At 42.7% G+C, this 20104-nt stretch overlaps 2 long non-coding RNA genes across 3 annotated transcripts; both read right to left on the bottom strand.

Moving 5' to 3' along the window:
* Positions 1-2612: 2612 nt before the first annotated feature.
* Positions 2613-14836, bottom strand: LOC106583405 (uncharacterized). Of its 2 annotated transcripts, XR_006763205.1 has the most exons (3): positions 14430-14836; positions 14226-14318; positions 2613-2813 (listed from the first exon to the last, which is right to left on the bottom strand). It is a non-coding gene; the product is annotated as an uncharacterized lncRNA (long non-coding RNA). The 2 variants fall into 2 exon arrangements; XR_006763204.1 differs by lacking the exon at positions 2613-2813 and having other exon boundaries at positions 13951-14318.
* Positions 14837-15135: 299 nt separating this feature from the next.
* On the bottom strand, positions 15136-18605 carry LOC123732538 (uncharacterized). Its single transcript, XR_006763203.1, has 2 exons — positions 18422-18605; positions 15136-16230 (listed from the first exon to the last, which is right to left on the bottom strand). It is a non-coding gene; the product is annotated as an uncharacterized lncRNA (long non-coding RNA).
* Positions 18606-20104: the final 1499 nt, after the last annotated feature.

Raw genomic sequence — 20104 nt, 5'->3', positions numbered from 1 at the left:
CTCTAATCTAGGTTGTGCCTTTATATTTAGAGAAAATGAACAACTCAGGAAGAATGTTTCACTTCTCTTTGTGACTTCTCTAACCCCAAACCCCAACCTGGTCTCATTGGTCTGTTTCACAAGCATTCCCCAAAGTCTGGCGATATTGTGCCTCTTGGTTTAGAAATGTCTGGTGGGTATTAGCATGATCTGAGAAGGTTTGAATCCTAAGCAACCTGCCAACACATTGTTTGAAGTAAAATAGACCAACATAGCTACCGTAGTAGGTGAAATCTGTGTGTTGGAAAACCTTGGTAGAGCATGGGTGTAGAAGGCATTGTGGTGCTCACGTGAATTTACTTTCTTTGACATTATGCTCACAATGCAAATAGTCCAGGAAGCCATTTGATTACATGTTCAGGAGTCTTAAAGCTTGGGGGTAAAAACTGTTGAGAAGCCTTTTTGTCCTAGACTTGGCACTCCGGTACTGCTTGCATTGCGGTAATAGAGAGAACAGTCTATGACTGTGGTGGCTGGGGTCTTTGACAATTTTTAGGGCCTTCCTCTGACACCGCTTGGTGTAGAGGTCCTGGATGGCAGGCAGCTTAGCCCCAGTGATGTTCTGGGCCATACGCACTACCCTTTGTAGTGCCTTGCGGTCAGAGGCCGAGCAATTGCCATACAAGGCAGTGATGCAACCAGTCAGGATGCTCTTGATGTTGCAACTGTAGAACCCTTTGAGGATCTCAGGACCCATGCCAAATCTTTTTAGTTTCCTGAGGGGGAATAGGCTTTGTCGTGCCCTCTTCACGACTGTCTCGGTGTGTTTGGACAATTCTAGTTTGTTGTTGATGTGGACACCAAAGAACTTGAAGCTCTCAACCTGCTCCACTACAGCCCCGTCGATGAGAATGGGGGCGTGCTCGGTCCTCCTTTTCCTGTAGTCCACAATCATCTTCTTAGTCTTGGTTACGTTGAGGGATAGGTTGTTATTCTGACACCACCCGGCCAGGTCTCTGACCTCCTCCCTATAGGCTGCCTCGTCGTTGTCGGTGATCAGGCCTACCACTGTTGTGTCGTCTGCAAACTTAATGATGGATTTGGAGTCGTGCCTGGCCATGCAGTTGTGAGTGAACAAGGAGTACAGGAGGGGGACTGAGCACGCACCCCTGGGGAGCTCCGGTGTTGAGGATCAGCGTGGCAGATGTGCTACCTACCCTCACCACCTGAGGGCGGCCCGTCAGGAAGTCCAGGATCCAGTTGCAGAGGAAGGTGTTTAGTCCCAGGATCCTTAGCGATGAGCTTTGAGGGTACTATGGTATTGAACGCTGAGCTGTAGTTAATGAATATTATTCTCACATAAGTGTTCCTTTTGTCCAGGTGGGAAAGGGCAGTGTGGAGTGCAATGGAGATTGCATCATCTGTGGATCTGTGGCGGTATGCAAATTGGAGTGGGTCTAGGGTTTCTGGGATAATGGTGTTGATGTGAGCCATTACCAACCTTTCAAAGCACTTCATGGCTATGGACCTGAGTGCCACGGGTCTGTAGTGATTTAGGCAGGTTGTCTTGGTGTTCTTGGGAACAGGGACTAAGGTGGTCTGCTTGAAACATGTTGGTATAACAGACTCAATCAGGGACATGTTGAAAATGTCAGTGAAGACACCTGCCAGTTGGTCAGCACATGCCCGGAGCACACATCCTGGTAATCCGTCTGGCACCGCAGCCTTGTGCATGTTGGCCTGTTTCAAGGTCTTTCTCACGTCGGCTACGGAGAGCGTGAACACAGTCTTCCGGAACAGCTGATGTTCTCATGCATGCCTCAGTGTTGCTTGCCTTGAAGCGAGCATAGAAGTGGTTTAGCTCGTCTGGTAGTCTCGTGTCACTGGGCAGCTCGCGGCTGGGCTTCCCTTTGTAGTCTGTAATAGTTTGCAAGCCCTGCCACATAAGACGAGCGTCAGAGCAGGTGTAGTATGATTCAATCTTAGCCCTGTATTGACGCTTTGCCAGTTTGATGGTCCGTCGCAGAGCATACCAGGATTTCTTGTAAGCTTCCGGGTTAGAGTCCCGCACCTTGAAAGCGGCAGCTCTACCCTTTAGCTCAGTGCGAATGTTGCCTGTAATCCATGGCTTCTGGTTGGGGTATGTAGGTACAGTCACTGTGGGGACGACGTCCTCGATGCACTTATTGATAAAGCCAGTGACTGATGTGGTGTACTCCTCAATGCCATCGGAAGAAACCCAGAACATGTTCCAGTCTGTGATAGAAAAACAGTCCTGTAGTTTAGCATCTGCTTCATCTGACCACTTTTTTTATAGACAGAGTCACTGGTGCTTCCTGCTATAATTTTTGCTTGTAAGCAGGAATCAGGAGGATAGAGTTGTGGTCGGATTTACCAAATGGAGGGCGAGGGAGAGCTTTGTACGCGTCTCTGTGTGGAGTAAAGGTGATCTAGAATTTTTGCAAAAGTAAAAGTTGTCAAAATATACATTTTATAAATATAAATACAGATACACCAAAAAACGACTTAAGTAGTACTTTAAAGTATTTTTACTTCAGTAATTTACACCACTGGACATAAAAGGAACATTGTTACACATGAAAACCTGGTGTGACAATATTGAAACTGTAATGCCACCTAGTGGACACCAAGAGGAACTACACCACACACACAAACACAATAACCTTAAAACAGATGCATGCTTTATATATTGTTCTTTTTTATTAGCTAAATATGTCCAATCAAGGAGACATTTCAAAAGTCGGAATGTAAATCACAAACACCTGGAAAGTTCTTCAAAAGCAGCTGTAGTGAGTGAAGTATCTTGAGGTTACCTGAAATGGGTCAAAGCATATATTAAATACAACTCAACAACATCTTCAACACAGACATAAGTTACCTGCTATATTTGGGCAACAGGATTAACACAGAGAGAACTTGGCAAAATACATTGTATGTTTCTGTAGTACGAGTAGGCTGTTGTGTACAAGCCTCCTAGCTAATAAAATATTGGAGCTGGCAGTCATTTAGTTACATTTTAACTTCTCTGGGCTAGGTGGGACGTGAGCGTCCCACTCTATTCAACAGCCAGTGGTAGAGCGTGGCGCGAAATTCGAAACCTCAAAAATGCTATAATTTCAATATTTCAAACATACGACTATTTTACACCATTTGAAAGATAAGACTCTCGTTAATCTAAACACATTGTCCGATTTCAAAAAGGCTTGTAGCTCCCACATACACAGTAATACCCAACAAAAGGTTTGTTTGTAGCTCCCACATACACAGTAATACCTAACAATAGAAAACACAATCTTAAAAATGTATATAATAAATATCAGAACAAGTTGTGTAAGTCACTGAGTCACATGTCAGCTACAAACATTTAGATTGGTAAGTTAGTCTAGCCAGATGTCTAAACTTCTGGTAATAATGCCCCAATACCAATTTTGTTAAGTCACTCTCAGATATGGTTAACAAACATAAGTCTTGGCAAAATGTGTAGAATCGCAGGAAATTCCCTGCAATACTGCTCCATGGCAAAATGAGTCTAATTGCATGAAATGTATTATAAATGTCTATTTCACTCCACCGTCAGGAGGGAGGGGGAGGTAAAATGTTTTGCCAGTGAGGTGGGGGGCACCCCAACAAAATCTCAGTTAGGGCCCCCAAAAGGCATGTTAAGATCCAAATGAACATCAGAACATGGACAGAGGGGGGACCTGGGACTTCATCCACAAATCATCTCACAGTAATTGCTGATCTAGGATGTGTCTATAATCTCATTCTTGTTGTAAACTGCAAAACTGATCCGAGAGGAACACTTCTACTCTGAGACATGTGGTGGTTCATTTCTGCATTACCAAATGAGGAGAAACAAACTTCACACAGTCAGAGTTATACTTATAACTAGATCTTTAATAATAAGAGCTTTGCAATAGCAATGACTTTCAACGATTCACCATTTCGAATGATCCGTTTAGAGTGACAACACAACGGCTACTGAGATATTTTATAGCAAAGATCCACCCCCCTAGTCGACATAACAAACCACAGATATAATGAACAGTTCACAAAGGAAGACTTTATAATGAGAAAGGAGTATCCCGTAGCCAGATAGCATTCACTATAAATGATCGTTCAGTTTGGTCCCTAAAACGAGGTTCTAATCTCATTCCTGGTACTTCATAGCACAAAAACACCAACTCATCCAATGGCATAACTCAATTGTCAACTCTAGATACTCCCATCTCAAGTAAAACCCCTTCTTGACCCCTCTCCTGGACAAGCTCACTGAGGAGAGTGAGCCTCTAGGTCATACACTATCCCAGGATAAGTGCAACATCAGAGGACATCCAATGGTCCAGACACCGCCATACACCTCCCCCAATGCCAAAGGAGGGAGTGACTTGCTCACAGACATTGTGGAGACAAGTAATTGGTTCCCCATTAATCACACCATCCCTTCACATGGTTTAACAGATACATTCACATATGAAGACAATGTTCCATCCTGTCCTCTTCCCTTCCTGATATTCTGCATAGCAGCAGGGATATGTGAAAGACAAGCCTGACTTCTCCTCTGTCTGGGCCCCAGGTGATTGAGCCCCAGGTGACTGGGCCCCAGGTGACTGAGCCCCAGTGTGACTGAGCCCCAGTGTGACTGAGCCCCAGTGTGACTGAGCCCCAGTGTGACTGAGCCCCAGTGTGACTGAGCCCCAGTGTGACTGAGCCCCAGTGAGACTGAGCCCCAGTGAGACTGAGCCCCAGTGTGACTGAGCCCCAGTGTGACTAAGCCCCAGTGTTACTGAGCCCCAGTGTGACTAAGCCCCAGTGTGACTGAGCCCCAGCTGAGGGAAGAAGTGCAACTGCCAACACCAGAGTCCGAAGGGATACATTCTAATAACAAGTATATCACATCTGCACATTATACAGATAAGACATCTTAATTATCTATGTTACCCAACTAATTCTGATTCATCCGCCACAGACACTTGATAGGTTAGATTGAATGTTGATAGGTCCCAAGAAACAAAGAGATCTTCTGTTGAATCTGACAATTAATCTGGATGGTTGTACAGTCGTCTCAAATAAAACTGTGAAGGACCTCGGCGTTACTCTGGACCCTGATCTTTCTTTTGAAGAACATATCAAGACTGTTTCAAGGACAGCTTTTTTCCATCTACGTAACATTGCAAAAATCAGAAACTTTCTGTCCAGAAATGACGCAGAAAAATTAATCCATGCTTTTGTTACTTCTAGGCTGGTCAACTGCAATGCTCTACTTTCCGGCTACCCGGATAAAGCACTAAAGAAACTTCAGTTAGTGCTAAATACGGCTGCTAGAATCCTGATTAGAACCAAAAAATTTGATCATATTACTCCAGTGCTAGCCTCCCTACACTGGCTTCCTGTTAACCTCTATGGGCTAGGTGGGACGCAGGCGTCCCCCCCGTGGTGCACTCCATCAACAGCAGGTGCATTTCAAGAGCGGCAAATTTGAATCCAAATAAATGTCAAAATTCAAATTTTTCAAACATACAACTATTTTACACCCTTTGAAAGATAAACATCTCCTTAATCTAACCACGTTTTACGATTTCAAAAAGGTTTTATGGCGAAAGCATAAATTTAGAGTATGTTAGGACAGTACATTTACAAGAGTTGTGTGTAATGTTTTGTCAATTCAAAGACAGGGTCACCAAAACCATAAAACCAGCTAAAATGATGCACTAACCTTTTACAATCTCCATCAGATGACACTCCTAGGACATTATGTTAGACAATGCATGCATTTTTAGTTCTATCAAGTTCATATTTATATCCAAAAACCAGCTTTTTACATTAGCATGTGACGTTCAGAACTAGCATACCCCCCGCAAACTTCCGGGGAATTCGCTAACATTTTACTAAATTACTCACGATAAACGTTCACAAAAAGCATAACAATTATTTTAAGAATTATAGATACAGACCTCCTCTATGCACTCGATATGTCCGATTTTAAAATAGCTTTTTGGTGAAAGCACATTTTGCAATATTCTAAGTACATAGCCCAGGCATCACGGGCTCGCTATTTAGACACCCGGCAAGTTTAGCACTCACCATAATCATATTTACTATTATAAAAATGTCATTACCTTTTGTTGTCTTCGTCAGAATGCACACCCAGGACAGCTACTTCAATAACAAATGTTGGTTTGGTCCAAAATAATCCATCGTTATATCCGAATAGCGGCGTTTTGTTCGTGCGTTCCAGACACTATCCGAAATAGTAAAGAAGTGTCATGCGCTTGGCGCAAATCCTGACAAAAATTCAAAGTATTCCATTACCGTACGTCAAAGCATGTCAACCGCTGTTTAAAATCAATTTTTACGTCATTTTTCTCGTAGAAAAGCGATAATATTCCGACAGGGAATCTCCTTTTCGGCAAACAGAGGAAAAAATCCCAAAGGCGGGGGCGGTCGGGGTCACGCGCATAAGCTAGTGTCTCTTGATGGGCCACTTGAGAAAGGCGATAATGTGTTTCAGCCTGGGGCTGGAATGACGACATTCAGTTTTTTCCCGGGCTCTGAGAGCCTATGGAAGACGTGGGAAGTGTCACGTTAGAGCAGAGATCCTTAGTAAATGATAGAGATGGAAAAGAAGTTCAACAAATGGTCAGACAGGCCACTTCCTGTAAAGGAATCTCTCAGGTTTTGACCTGCCATTTGAGTTCTGTTATACTCACAGACACCATTCAAACAGTTTTAGAAAATGTAGGGTGTTTTCTATCCATATGTAATAAGTATATGCATATTCTAGTTACTGAGTAGGAGTGGTAACCAGATTAAATCGGGTATGTTTTTTATCCAGCCGTGTCAATGCTGCCCCCTAGCCCTAACAGGTTAACAGATACATTCACATATGAAGACAATGTTCCATCCTGTCCTCTTCCCTTCCTGATATTCTGCATAGCAGCAGGGATATGTGAAAGACAAGCCTGACTTCTCCTCTGTCTGGGCCCCAGGTGATTGAGCCCCAGGTGACTGGGCCCCAGGTGACTGAGCCCCAGTGTGACTGAGCCCCAGTGTGACTGAGCCCCAGTGTGACTGAGCCCCAGGTGACTGAGCCCCAGTGAGACTGAGCCCCAGTGTGACTGAGCCCCAGTGTGACTAAGCCCCAGTGTTACTGAGCCCCAGTGTGACTAAGCCCCAGTGTGACTGAGCCCCAGCTGAGGGAAGAAGTGCAACTGCCAACACCAGAGTCCGAAGGGATACATTCTAATAACAAGTATATCACATCTGCACATTATACAGATAAGACATCTTAATTATCTATGTTACCCAACTAATTCTGATTCATCCGCCACAGACACTTGATAGGTTAGATTGAATGTTGATAGGTCCCAAGAAACAAAGAGATCTTCTGTTGAATCTGACAATTAATCTGGATGGTTGTACAGTCGTCTCAAATAAAACTGTGAAGGACCTCGGCGTTACTCTGGACCCTGATCTCTCTTTTGAAGAACATATCAAGACTGTTTCAAGGACAGCTTTTTTCCATCTACGTAACATTGCAAAAATCAGAAACTTTCTGTCCAGAAATGACGCGAAAAATTAATCCATGCTTTTGTTACTTCTAGGCTGGACAACTGCAATGCTCTACTTTCCGGCTACCCGGATAAAGCACTAAAGAAACTTCAGTTAGTGCTAAATACGGCTGCTAGAATCCTGACTAGAACCAAAAAATGTGATCATATTACTCCAGTGCTAGCCTCCCTACACTGGCTTCCTGTTAACCTCTATGGGCTAGGTGGGACGCAGGCGTCCCCCCCGTGGTGCACTCCATCAACAGCAGGTGCATTTCAAGAGCGGCAAATTTGAATCCAAATAAATGTCAAAATTCAAATTTTTCAAACATACAACTATTTTACACCCTTTGAAAGATAAACATCTCCTTAATCTAACCACGTTTTACGATTTCAAAAAGGTTTTATGGCGAAAGCATACATTTAGAGTATGTTAGGACAGTACATTTACAAGAGTTGTGTGTAATGTTTTGTCAATTCAAAGACAGGGTCACCAAAACCATAAAACCAGCTAAAATGATGCACTAACCTTTTACAATCTCCATCAGATGACACTCCTAGGACATTATGTTAGACAATGCATGCATTTTTAGTTCTATCAAGTTCATATTTATATCCAAAAACAGCGTTTTACTATGGCATTGATGTTGAGGAAATCGTTTCCCTCCAATAACCGGCAGTCAAGTCAGCATCACAAATTAAATAATTAAAATTAGAAAACATTGGTAAAATATTATATTGTCATTTAAAGAATTATAGATTTACATCTCTTGAACGCAATCAACTTGCCAGATTTAAAAATAACCTTACTGGGAATTCACACTTTGCAATAATCTGAGCACTGCGCCCAGAAAAATACGCGTTGCGATACAGACTAGTCGTCATGTTGGGGAGATCTAAAATCGAAAATACTATGTAAATAATCCATTACCTTTGATTCTCTTCATCAGATGTCACTTCCAGGTATCACAGGTCCATAACGAATGTAGTTTTGTTCAAAAAAGCTCATCATTTATGTCCAAAAATCTCCGTCTTGTTAGCACATGATCTAAGCCCGCCGGACTTCACTTCATGAACGAGGGGAAAAAATATATTTACGTTCGTTCAAACATGTCAAACGTTGTATAGCATAAATCATTAGGGCCTTTTTACCCAGAACATGAATAATATTCAAGGTGGACGAATGCATACTCTTTTATAACGTGTTGGAACGAGGGTACCCAACATGAACTCGCGCCAGGTGTCTAATGGGCCATCATTGTTCCATGGCTCTTGTTCGGTCAGATCTCCCTCCAGAAGACTCAAAACACTTTGTAAAGGCTGGTGACATCTAGTGGAAGCAATAGGAAGTGCCAAAATATTCCTCAGCCCCTGTGTTTTTCAATGGCATAGGTTTAAAGGTAATACAACACATCAGGTATCCACTTCCTGTCAGAAAATGTCTCAGGGTTTTGCCTGCCAAATGAGTTCTGTTATACTCACAGACACCATTCAAACAGTTTTAGAAACTTTAGAGTGTTTTCTATCCATATATAATAAGTATATGCATATTCTAGTTACTGGGTAGGATTAGTAACCAGATTAAATCGGGTACATTTTTTTTTATCCAGCCGTGCAAATACTGCCCCCTAGCCCTAACAGGTTAACCTATTCTATATGTGTAGGGAAGTATTTAAACACTTGCTTAGGTCCAACCTCTGATCTTTCCAAGCATTTTTTATATGCTAAAACAGGATAAAATTTTTAAGAGAAATAAGAAAACATATCAAATCATACTACTGTATGCTAGTTCTGAACGTCACATGCTAATGTTAAAAGCTGTTTTTTGATATAAATATGAACTTGATTGAACAAAACATGCACGTATTGTATGACATAATGTCCTAGGTGTGTCATCTGATGAAGATCATCAAAGGTTAGTGCTGCATTTAGCTGTCTTCTGGGTTTTTGTGACATTATATGCTGGCTTGAAAAATGGGTGTCTGATTATTTCTGGCTTGGTACTCTGCTGACATAATCTAATGTTTTGCTTTCGCTGTAAAGCCTTTTTGAAATCGGACAGTGTGGTTAGATAAAGGAGAGTCTTGTCTTTAAAATGCTGTGAAATAGTCATATGTTTGAAAAATTGAAGTTTTTGTATTTTTGAGGAATTTGTAATTCGCGCCACGCCTATCATTGGATATTGGAGCAGGTGTTCCGCTAGCGGAACGTCTAGATGTAAGAGGTTTACATTTACATTTACATTTAAGTCATTTAGCAGACGCTCTTATCCAGAGCGACTTACAAAATGGTGCATTCACCTTATGATATCCAGTGGAACAACCACTTTACAATAGTGCATCTAAATCTTTTAAGGGGGGTTAGAAGGATTACTTTATCCTATCCTAGGTATTCCTTAAAGAGGTGGGGTTTCAGGTGTCTCCGGAAGGTGGTGATTGACTCCGCTGTCCTGGCGTCGTGAGGGAGCTTGTTCCACCATTGGGGTGCCAGAGCAGCGAACAGTTTTGACTGGGCTGAGCGGGAACTGTGCTTCCTCAGAGGTAGGGGGGCCAGCAGGCCAGTGGTGGATGAACGCAGTGCCCTTGTTTGGGTGTAGGGCCTGATCAGAGCCTGAAGGTATGGAGGTGCCGTTCCCTTCACAGCTCCGTAGGCAATCACCATGGTCTTGTAGCGGATGCGAGCTTCAACTGGAAGCCAGTGGAGAGAGCGGAGGAGCGGGGTGACGTGAGAGAAATTGGGAAGGTTGAACACCAGACGGGCTGGTTAAGGCAAGGGCTGATTTCAAGCTTTTACTGCTAGCCTACAAAGCATTACATGGGCTTGCTCCTACCTATCTTTCCGATTTGGTCCTGCCGTACATACCTACACGTACGCTACGGTCACAAGACGCAGGCCTCCTTATTGTCTCTAGAATTTCTAAGCAAACGGCTGGAGGTAGGGCTTTCTCCTATAGAGATCCATTTTTATGGAATGGTCTGCCTACCAATGTGAGAGACGCAGACTCAGTCTCAACCTTTAAGTCTTTACTGAAGACTTATCTCTTCAGTAGGTCCTATGATTAAGTATAGTCCGGCACAGGAGTGTGAAGGTGAACGGAAAGGCTGGAGCAACGAACTGCCCTTGCTGTCTCTGCCTTGCCGGTTCCCCTCTTTCCACTGGGATTCTCTGCCTCTAACCCTATTACAGGGGCTGAGTCACTGGCTTACTGGTGTTCTTCCATGCCGTCCATGGGAGGGGTGCCTCACTTGAGTGGGTTGAGTCACTGACGTGGTCTTCCTGTCTGGGTTGGCGCCCCCCTTGGGTTGTGCCATGGCTGAGATCGTTGTGGGCTATACTCGGCCTTGTCTTAGGATGGTAAGTTGGTGGTTGGAGACATCCCTCTAGTGGTGTGGGGGCTGTGCTTTGGCAAAGTGGGTGGGGTTATATCCTGCCTGTTTGGCCCTGTCCGGGGGTATCATCGGATGGGGCCACAGTGTCTTCTGATCCCTCCTGTCTCAGCCTCCAGTATTTATGCTGCAGTAGTTTGTGTCGGGGGGCTAGGGTCAGTCTGTTACATCTGGAGTATTTCTCTTGTCTTATCCGGTGTCCTGTGTGAATTTAAATATGCTCTCTCTAATTCTCTCTTTCTCTCTTTCTTTCTTTCTTTCTTTCTTTCTTTCTTTCAGAGGACCTGAGCCCTAGGACCATGCCTCAGGACTACCTGGCATGATGACTCCTTGCTGTCCCCAGTCCACCTGGCCGTGCTGCTGCTCCAGTTTCAACTGTTCTGCCTGCGGCTATGGAACCCTGACCTGTTCACCGGACGTGCTTGTTGCACCCTCGACAACTACTATGATTATTATTATTTGACCATGCTGGTCATTTATGAACATTTTAACATCTTGACCATGTTCTGTTATAATATCCACCCGGCACAACCAGAAGAGGACTGGCCACCCCTCATAGCCTGGTTCCTCTCTAGGTTTCTTCCTAGGTTTTTGGCCTTTCTAGGGAGTTTTTCCTAGGGAGTTTTTCCTAGCCACCGTGCTTCTTTCACATGCATTGCTTGCTGTTTGGGGTTTTAGGCTGGGTTTCTGTACAGCACTTTGAGATATCAGCTGATGTACGAAGGGCTATATTAATAAATTTGATTTGATTTGGATGCACTGCCATCTGGTGGTTTCAAAGAGAACACTCGTGATACTATCCTACGTTATATCTCTACCAGCTCATTAAATAACTCTGTAAATTGCAGTTGACCAACAAGGTTGTAATTAAGTATATACTCGTTTAATGGCTCTCAATAATATAGTCATCCTCAACCACAGGCACACTCTCATACATGCATAGAACAGCTCAAGCAAACCTATAAACACATACCGTATGTACAAATAGTTGTTTGTTTCTGTAGCGTTTTCTACATGACTGTTTCTCCATACAGTTTGTAATTACACACAGTGCTGTATCACATTTTGGTTAAACACTACTCTAATTTATATACCAATAGTATTTAAATTAGTTCACACAGTATCTGCTAGAAGGGGAAACAACAGCATTGAACGAGGACAAACAGGAAGTCTAACACGTGTACACACATGAAAAGGCACAGACATAAAACAAGTGCACGTGTAAACACACAGACACTCTTTCCCTCTCTCTTCCTGTAGATGTGTGCGCTGGTGTGTGTGTGTGTGCTGGTGTGTTTACGCGGGTGTGTGTGTGTGTGTGTGTGTGCGTAGCGTTCAGCCTCATTTCCCCCCATGACTTTCATTGGGTTTGAGGTCTGGGCCAATGCATATAAATCAGCAATGTAAAGAGATGGGGGGAATGAGTGGGAAAAGTACATTCTACACAAATTACCTTCATAATAACAAATGTGTCCCCCTGAGGGGAAATTAACTTCCAGCCAAAAGGGGTGAGAAATTACACCAATATCAGTGGACCATTTGCACTAATGTAAATAAACATAGATGATGGAACATCTTCCCTTTAGCTGACGTGATGAACCTCTAAGGGAACATAAATATTTACCATCTAAACCATGTGTGAGGGGAAGGGGTTTCCTTCATTTATGCTATTTTCTACAGAATAATAGTAAAGACATGAAAACTATGAAATAACTCATACTGTATAGTTGTAACCAAAAAAAGTGTTAAACAAATCAAAATATATTTTCCAAGTGATTACCTCATGAAGCTGGTTGAGAGAATTGGTATACTAATATATAACATATATACTATATAACATATATACTAATGCATATATATATATATACTAATATATAACATATATACTAATGCATAGCCAATCTAATGCTTTTACATTTATGGTGAATAGTGAATAGTATTATGTGCGCCCTTCAGGAGAAGTGAGTGATGTCATTAAACTGAATTGAAATCATGATCATCATTAGTTATTAGTTACACAGACATCCGACCAAATTATGTAAAAATGTTTACAGGCCACTCAAAACGACAAATTAAGAAAGACTACAAATGAAATGCTTCCCCCACATATTAAACATATTCAAAGTACATCTACAAGAACAAATATAGCGATATACAGATAATGTTTGCTATTTCAGTTGTCATTGATTGTCATTTCCCCTCATCCCAATTCACATGTCACGTCTACATCTGTAGAACCTTTCCATTTAACTGCATAGTGGGCCAGCTAACATGAGACAAGTGCTGGGGAAAAACCTTTCCATTTAACTGCATAGTGGGCCAGCCAACATGGGACAAGTAGTGGGGAGAAACCTTTCCATTTAACTGCATAGTAGGCCAGCCAACATGGGACAAGTGCTGGGGAAAAACCTTTCCATTTAACTGCATAGTAGGCCAGCCAACATGGGACAAGTGCTGGGGAAAAACCTTTCCATTTAACTGCATAGTAGGCCAGCCAACATGGGACAAGTGCTGGGGAAAAACCTTTCCATTTAACTGCATAGTGGGCCAGCCAACATGGGACAAGTGCTGGGGAAAAACCTTTCCATTTAACTGCATAGTGGGCCAGCCAACATGGGACAAGTGCTGGGGAAAACCTTTCCATTTAACTGCATAGTGGGCCAGCCAACATGGGACAAGTGCTGGGGAAAAACCTTTCCATTTAACTGCATAGTGGGCCAGCCAACATGGGACAAGTGCTGGGGAAAAACCTTTCCATTTAACTGCATAGTGGGCCAGCCAACATGGGACAAGTGCTGGGGAAAAACCTTTCCATTTAACTGCATAGTAGGCCAGCCAACATGGGACAAGTGCTGGGGGGGAAAAACAGTCACATGCTAGATCAAACAGTGAAATACCAACAAAGTCTGGCAGGATGTCATCCAGAATGTGGACATTTAAGACCACGTGCAAGGGGTCAAAGGTCACAATTGTGCAGAATGGGAAGTATCACCGATAACCAGAGACTATATGCATTATTAGTATATTTTATATATTTACATTTATGCTTAAAGACCGGCACATACACAGAAAAGACCTGGTTCATTTTCACCCGTTAGAATGAATTCCTCCCCAAACTGTCAGATATAGTTTCAGTAGTTCATGAAGGTCTTTGGACAGGAAGGTTGTGGTTTAGCTAATGGCCCACTTTTCACCAAAATGGAGAAATGGCATGTTTTTTGTATAAAAGCAAAAAGTGAGTAAATGTTTTCTGATAGGGTCGACTACATCATAGGAGAACGGTCCTTACTGGTGCTGCAGAAAACACACTTTCAACATTTCTGTCCTTTCACCTCAATTAGATGGTGGATGTGAAAGAGCTGGCCGACGGCTATGAAGGAGTCTGGAGGAGGCACAATGAGACATGACAATGGCATGTGTATGTTACAATTATCTTTATATGAATTTTGGCATGTTTAGTGTAAAATGTGATGCTATAACAAATAAACCTTACCAGTCACAACTGTGTCAATGAATTGTTGGACGTTCCACATTGCAGATGACTTTTAAGGCGAGTCGAGAGTGATTTAGAGTAACCTTGACTTATAAATAACTACTTAATATTATTAGTAGCTCAGTAATTCAGTCACAATTGACCCTTCGATCACGGTCTTGATGCTCTGGAACACAGCAATCTATGATTTCAAGCACTTATAACGAGCACCTAGACTACAGACACCTGTGTAGCACTGACAACACTTCAACTTGCACTAATGTGTGGTCAATTAGACATTAACGACCAGAAATGACTAGACACCTTGTAAATACTTGACTTAACCCTTGTGTAGTCTTAGCAGTCTGTTTACTCCCATTGTCCCAAGGGTAAAAAATGACCCACCTTCACTAAACCCTGAAAATAAAGCAGCTTAATTGAATTCTAAAGGCCAAATCTATTTTTGCATGAAGAAACAACGTCATTCATCAAACACTTTGTGAATATCTGGCTTTTCCAGAAAGACTGCATTTAGTCAGTGGACACCACTCATTTTTATTACAACACACCTGTCATAATTGTTTTCTTTACAAAAGTAGAGGTTTATTATTATTGCTAAAGGTACTGCATAGGTATAAACATGTTTTTTTCCCCCCAAGAGATAGCACTCGTTCCCCATTCCTAACCAGGAGTTCCCATCAAATAGAAGGAATGAAGTGACACCTTGTGTAGAATGTCCTTTTAATAGAGTTGTGATAACATATTATGTCGTGGAGTAACAATACAATCCTTGTCTGCAAAAGCCAACTTTTACCTGGGGGCTTTGTAGACCCTTCAAAGGCGTTCCGATACCTGGTACCCATGAAAAAACCCACATGTTATGACAGCTTATAGACAGTAGTAGGCAAATGAAGGGAAAAAGGTACAATAATAAGACGATGTTAATAGAAAATGACTCAAGTAAAAGTGAAAGTCACCCAGTAAAATACTAAGTAAACGTCATTGCTAAAATATACTTAAGTATCAGTGGTAAAAGTATAAATGATTTGACCTTCCATATATTAAGCAAACCAGACAGCACGATTCTCTTGTTATTTTATTTAAGAAATAACCAGGGGAACACTCCAACAATCAGACATCATTTACAAATGAAGCATGTGTTTAGTGAGTCCTCCAGATCAGAGGCAGTAGGGATGACCAGGGATGTTCTCTGTTTAGTGAGTCCTCCAGATCAGAGGCAGTAGGGAGGACCAGGGATGTTCTCTGTTTAGTGAGTCCTCCAGATCAGAGGCAGTAGGGATGACCAGGGATGTTCTCTGTTTAGTGAGTCCTCCAGATCAGAGGCAGTAGGGATGACCAGGGATGTTCTCTGTTTAGTGAGTCCTCCAGATCAGAGGCAGTAGGGATGACCAGGGATGTTCTCTGTTTAGTGAGTCCTCCAGATCAGAGGCAGTAGGGATGACCAGGGATGTTCTCTGTTTAGTGAGTCCTCCAGATCAGAGGCAGTAGGGATGACCAGGGATGTTCTCTGTTTAGTGAGTCCTCCAGATCAGAGGCAGTAGGGATGACCAGGGATGTTCTCTGTTTAGTGAGTCCTCCAGATCAGAGGCAGTAGGGATGACCAGGGATGTTCTCTGTTTAGTGAGTCCTCCAGATCAGAGGCAGTAGGGATGACCAGGGATGTTCTCTGTTTAGTGAGTCCTCCAGATCAGAGGCAGTAGGGACGACCAGGGATGTTGTCTTGATCAGTGTGTGAATTGGACCATTTTCCTGTCCAGCTTAGCATTCGAAATGAAACAAGTACGTTTGTGTGCCAGGGAAACTGTATGGAGTAAAAAATACATTATTTTATTTAGAAATGTAGTGAAGTAAAATTTAAAGTTGTAAAGAAACATAAAGAGTAAAAGTACAGATACAAAATAACCAGATATATAAACAGAATGTAGTGGAGTAGTTTAAATACATTTTTGTAATAATAATAATAGTAATTAATATTAATATTATATACTAAGTACTAATTATACTATTAATAGTAATTTACACCACTGGACTTGAAAGGAACACCTCAATTACCTCGACTAACCGGTACCCCATGTATAGAGCCTCGCTATTTTGATTTTACTGCTGCTCTTTAAGTATTTGTTACTTTTATTTCTTATTTTTTACTTAACACATATTTTTCTTAAAACTAAATTGTTGGTTAAGGGCTTGTAAGTCAGCATTTCACTGTAAGGTCTACACATGTAGCATTCACAACATGAAAACATGTAGTAACCTGGTGTGACATTATTGAAACTGTGCTGACACCTAGTGGACATCAAGAGGAACTACATCACACAAAATATAACCTTAAAACAGATGGGATGCTTTACATACGTTGCTCTTTTTATTAGACACTAATATATATGTCCAATAAACAGACGTTCAAAAGTCAGAATGTAAAGTCGGAATGTAAAGCAAAAACGACTGGAAAGTTCTTCAAAAGCAGCTGTAGTGAATCAAGCATCTTTAGGTTACCTGGAATAGGTCAAAGCATATATTTTATATGTTCTAATTTATTTAATCATTATTTAACTAGGCATGTTGAACTAAACACCTATTTCACCCCCCATCTGTTCTCAGTCCACTAGCTCATCATTTGAGGTGCGACATCAAATAACAGACGTACAATGAGGACACACTCATACACTTGATACATTGTATTTCACGTTCGTTGATCAATAAAACGGAATCACTGAACAACATGCAATTAACAGCAGGTTTCCTAGAAGTAGAACAGGGTCTGCAGAGCTAGCTGGCTACTGAAGTAGAACAGGGTCTGCAGAACTAGCTGGCTACTGAAGTAGAACAGGGTCTGCAGAGCTAGCTGGCTACTGAAGTAGAACAGGGTCTGCAGAGCTAGCTGGCTACTGAAGTAGAACAGGGTCTGCAGAGCTAGCTGGCTACTGAAGTAGAACAGGGTCTGCAGAGCTAGCTGGCTACTGAAGTAGAACAGGGTGTGTAGAGCTAGCTGGCTACTGAAGTAGAACAGGGTCTGTAGAGCTAGCTGGCTACTGAAGTAGAACAGGGTCTGCAGAGCTAGCTGGCTACTGAAGTAGAACAGGGTCTGTAGAGCTAGCTGGCTACTGTAGTAGAACAGGGTCTGTAGAGCTAGCTGGCTACTGAAGTAGAACAGGGTCTGTAGAGCTAGCTGGCTACTGAAGTAGAACAGGGTCTGCAGAGCTAGCTGGCTACTGAAGTAGAACAGGGTCTGCAGAGCTAGCTGGCTACTGAAGTAGAACAGGGTCTGCAGAGCTAGCTGGCTACTGAAGTAGAACAGGGTCTGCAGAGCTAGCTGGCTACTGAAGTAGAACAGGGTCTGCAGAGCTAGCTGGCTACTGAAGTAGAACAGGGTCTGCAGAGCTAGCTGGCTACTGAAGTAGAACAGGGTCTGCAGAGCTAGCTGGCTACTGAAGTAGAACAGGGTCTGCAGAGCTAGCTGGCTACTGAAGTAGAACAGGGTCTGCAGAGCTAGCTGGCTACTGAAGTAGAACAGGGTGTGCAGAGCTAGCTGGCTACTGAAGTAGAACAGGGTCTGCAGAGCTAGCTGGCTACTGAAGTAGAACAGGGTCTGCAGAACTAGCTGGCTACTGAAGTAGAACAGGGTCTGCAGAGCTAGCTGGCTGCTGTGTTTTGTTTGTAACCTCTATGCAAGTCAGTTAAGAACAAATTCTTATTTACGGCCTACACGGCACCACTCGGGAGCAACAGTTGACCATAATGTCAACATTACTAGTTAACGTAATAACATGCTAACCTAGTTAACGTTAGCTACATAAACCTGCATCTGGATGATCTAAGATGATAACAAGTTGAGAATAACACCATAGAACTTCACATCGTATTGCTAACAACGTTATATCACTTCAGGATGTATCTTTGCTAGCCAGCTTACATTTTGTTTACTAGCTAACTTAGCTAGCTCGGTAGCTGAGCTTTCTGAAGCTAGCTAAGCGATGGTGTGAGCAACCCACCTTCGGATGTTGTAGAAAGACAGCAGAAGCACAGCCAGCATAACTACAAACCATAACGAGAAATGATATCCATTTGACAAGCAATGTTACGTTTGATGCTGGTTGTTACTAGCGATTTTAGTTTCAAACACACTTTTCCTTCCTCTTCCGTATAATGACGTTCTTCCTTTTCCGTCTAATGACGTTCCCAACAATCTTCTTCTTCTGAGGTTTAACGGCGGTTGGCATCCAATTTGTTGCATTACCGCCACCTACTAGCCTGGAGTACAACTCCCCTATACTTTACTTGAAAAAGAAACAAATGTACTGAATAAATACCCTACCATCTAACACTATACTCACTAATTTCAAAATTATATAAAATAAAATTAACACCCCCCTACTCCACTAATTAAAGGTATTTATTCCTACCATTCCTGCCATCACCCTGAAAGGATGGGACATCACCACTTAACACACCCTGTTACTCTTTCTATTGTCAAGTCTCCCACACACCCAAATACCTCTCTGCAGCTGCCACCACAACCTCTATTTCCTGAGACTTCAGATCCACCCCTGCTGTACAGTTCATAACCATTGCTATAAATGCTAAAAATCCAATCTTACTGAAACATATTTCACATTTTGCCCTGTCCCTCTGTACTGGTATATCTCCACTACTCTCACCACTCCTCCCCTTAACCCATCTTCCTCTACTTTCTTCACTGCCTCAGCATATGACAACTTCTGCGCTACTATAACCCTGGAAACCTCAACCTGCCTCTCTCGCACAGGACATTTCTGATCCCCAGCTCCATGGACACCCCTACAATTAACACATTCTACTACTTTCCCTAATGTTACACATTCCTTTGTCTCTTACAATTAAACCAAATCTTTTTTCACCCACTGTGAAGCCACAAATGGATCAGCCAAAAGGCAAGAGTCCACTTTTTCCATAAACTTCACTCCTACTGTCACAGACTCATCTTTTTCCTGATCCTCGGTGCATACCTCGGTCTCTGATAACTTTACTACACCTACCACCTCTGATACTTCACCCTCATTCACTTCCATTTCTCTTCCTGTCTTCAGCTCCCTCTGCTTACACTTTCTACCATTCTTCTTTAAACAAACCATCTCCCTTTTTTCCACCATTTTTATCCGCCTTGAGCTCCCCCTCTTCTTCCCTCCCTCTCTTAGACCTCTCTTTTCCCTCCTCATCTTCTCCGTTTTCCACGTTCACGTCTCCTTATGTTAATACTGCTGCTCCATCCCTGACACACATCTTGGACTTGCTTTCTCTAGGGACTCCATTTTCCCCTTCCAGAGTTCTGCTCATGTTCCCAATGTGTATTGCCGCCACCAACTTGACGGTTTGAAACCCCAAAATGTAAAATCCATACGTAATAGTGAAACTAACTTAATCCATCCTAATTAAAATAGTACACTGCCAAAACAAACAAACTCCCACTTCTTCCTTCTTGTAGTTTTCCATATCTCCCTTTTCAGGCTCTAGGGCCTGAAAGGGTGGTACAGCTCTAGGACCTGAGAGGGTGGTCCGGCTCTAGGGCCTGAGAGGGTGGTACGGCTCTAGGGCCTGAGAGGGTGGTCCGGCTCTAGGACCTGAGAGGGTGGTACGGCTCTGGGACCTGAAAGGGTGGTACGGCTCTAGGACCTGAGAGGGTGGTCCGGCTCTGGGAC

Source organism: Salmo salar, unplaced genomic scaffold (genome assembly GCF_905237065.1).
Source record: "Salmo salar unplaced genomic scaffold, Ssal_v3.1, whole genome shotgun sequence".
Lineage (NCBI taxonomy): Eukaryota > Metazoa > Chordata > Actinopteri > Salmoniformes > Salmonidae > Salmo > Salmo salar.
Note: the sequence above shows the minus strand (reverse complement) of the source record. Positions and strands in the feature narration are given on the sequence as shown.